Here is a 3,201-nt window from a genome sequence, read left to right on the forward strand (position 1 = left end):
GTGGCCATTGTAGACCAAGGGGGTTTAGAGAGGGAATAGTTGGGGTTTTGATGAAGGTCACCATTGTAGATCGAGAACGTTAGAGAGAGACAGAGACAGAGAGAATTAAAAATAAAAACTTTTATAAAGATAAATTCTTTTAGAAAGAAGGTGCGTTTAAAGAGAGACAGAGGAATTAAAAGTAAGAACTTTTATAAATGTAAATTTTTTTTTAGAAAGGAGTGAAAAGTAAAAGGAAGAATGCATTTAACCTACTATTTTGTTTCGACTCTCACTATTTCCACACCCTTATATCTTATTCTCATATTCTTTATCACTCTATCTCTCTCTCTCTCTTTATATATATATATATATATATATATATATATATATATATCTATGTATGTATAAAGAAAGATAAAGGATAGGGATGTGTGAATATTAACTCTCTTTGTTTATAATCAACGTTTTGTTTTTGATAAATTCTTTATATTATATTATATTATTAAACTTAAATTTAATTTATTTATTTATTTAATATATATTAAAAGGTGTTGGGTGATGAATAGTATTTTTTTTTTGTTATTTAGTGATTTTTACTTTTACCCTAAACTTATTTTTTACACCCTAAACTTTAATAAAGTTATCAAACAAATTCTAAACTAAAATAAACTTTTTTTTCAAGTTTGTTTTTTGAGTTTTCTCTTTTTGTTTTTATAGCGGGTCACTTTTTGTCATTTAGTGAATTTTCAATTTTACCCTATTTACTTCATACACTATAAATTTCATTTAAATATATATTAACAGGTGTTAGCTGATGAATAGTATTTATTTTTTTTGTCATTTAGTAGTGATTTTTACTTTTACCCTATGTAGTTTACTCAATTTATTTTTAAGACCATAAACTTTAATAAAGTTATCAAACAAAGCCTAAACTACAATAAACTTTTTTTTCAACTTTGTTTTTTGAGTTTTTTTCTTTCGGTTTTTATAGCGGGTCACATTTTGTCATTTAGTGAATTTTCAATTTCATCCCCTGTACTTTACTTCTTACACCTTAAATTTAATAAAGTTATCTAACCTCTAAACATCAATAACCTTTTCTTTCGAGTTTCTTTTTTATGTTTTTCTTTTTCGGTTGTTATAGCGCATGTCGGTATCGTATTGATACTGTAATGAACCAAACTGTTGTCGACCAAACTCTCACTGGAACGTACGGGTAATTTTACTAGCTTAATGAAATGCTAGTTATTATACTGTTTAAAAATCTATTTATCAATCATCAACGTTTTGTTTTTGACAAATTCTTTATATTTAATGAAATGCTAGTTATTATACTGTTTAAAAATCAATTTATTAAAAATATTGTATGTACTAGAATCTAGCTTAACTCTCATTTCCTTCTCTGCCGAATATACACTTGCACTTTTATATATATTTATACCTACCATATATTTAAACTCATGCTTAATTCAAGGTTTTTAATTAGAAAAGTATAAGTCTATTGACAATATGTTTGTTTTAATATATTAAATGTCAAGTAAATAAATAAAGAAACAAGATCTCTTGTCTGTGTTCGCATCATTACCAATATTTCATCAGATAAGACCAAATTCCTATTTATCAAATCATGGCCACCCTAAAAGTGGCCTTCATGCTCTTAGTGCCTTGCTTTCATTCGTTCTTCCACGTCGTTATATCACTCCAACCAAGACCTCAAGTCAACCTGTAATCCCTAGGGATGGTAAAAATATTCGAGCCCGATGGGTATACTCGAAACCCGACACAAATAGGACGGGTATACCCGATACCCGATGGGTATTGGGCCGGGTATGGGATTAGTTTTAAAAATTTTCGCGGGTATGGGTCGGGTATGGGATTAGGTGATACCCGACCCGATTACCTGAAACCACATACCCGTTTACCCGAACTATATACCCGATTGTTTTTTAATTTATAATTTTATTTTCCATTAACACTCCTCTATTATTGATTTATTTTAGTATGTTCATAATGTGAAAAAAAATTCTTTTAGTATATGCATTTCATAATAGTATTTATATTTTATATGTTGTGAAGTATATACATGTAAGTATATAAGTATAGTAAAGCTATTATTAATTTATGATAAAACTTATATGTATGTAATGTACATTTTTAATTTATAATAGTTGTTGTACAAATAAAATTATATAATAATTATAATAGGAAAAAATGTATTTAGAAATCCCAACGTATATCTTTTAACAAACTAATGGGTATACCCGGTACCCGCAGGTATACCCGATACCCGACGGGTAATTACCCGACAAATACCCGATGGGTATTGGGTCGGGTATGGGACACAATTTTATAACCGGGTATGGGTATGGGATTACCAATACCCGACCCGAACCTGACCCATTGCCATCCCTAGTAATCCCCCCATTACGCATGATCAAAAAGTTGTAGAATGACATGACCCATAACCGCTTCACATGTAACTTTTGACTCTTTGCAAACGTGTTAGAGGTAAGATTAAATATATTATTATGAGTAAATTACAAATTTTGTCCTTCTAACCATCCCCAACTGAGTATGTCACCCAAAGATGCATCAGAATGTCTCGTAAAGAATGCTAGCGGCCTCTTAAACTTTCTTTCCTTGGACGTCGGCCAGAACCAGTGTTTGCGAGCTTCAACAAGTTCTTCGCGACTCATCTTTGGTGGTGCTCCTTCTTTAACTCTTTCTTTAATCTTTCGTCATAAAACATCTTTATTGTGCTCAACAAACAACTCTTGAAGTGTTGGGAAGTCCTCTGACACTTCTCCTAAATATCTGAAGCATTCTTCATTGTCATAATCATCCTCCACGACAACATCATCAATATTGTTAGCTTCTGGAATATCTTTAAACATATAATCTTATGGCTGATTAACATCAATCTCGTTAAGCTCATTCTCGAAATAAAAGTTGAATGAATCTTCATTAACGCCCATCAATTTTGCTATTTCTTCTCTAGTGTAATTGTGCACGAACTCCCTCTCTTCAACGTCGTGACACAAATATATTGTTCTTGGCCTATCTTCTGGAGCGGCTGTTAATGGGGTAACATCCGTGAAGATTCCAGAAGATTCTTCATCGTGTTGATCTCCAGAGCCTTTCTCCCCTTCAGATTGATCACTATCTCTTTCTTCGTTTTGATTGCCATTCAAATACTCCATTAATCTATCATCTTCTTTC

This window comes from Helianthus annuus, chromosome 2 (genome assembly GCF_002127325.2).
Source record: "Helianthus annuus cultivar XRQ/B chromosome 2, HanXRQr2.0-SUNRISE, whole genome shotgun sequence".
Taxonomy (NCBI): domain Eukaryota; kingdom Viridiplantae; phylum Streptophyta; class Magnoliopsida; order Asterales; family Asteraceae; genus Helianthus; species Helianthus annuus.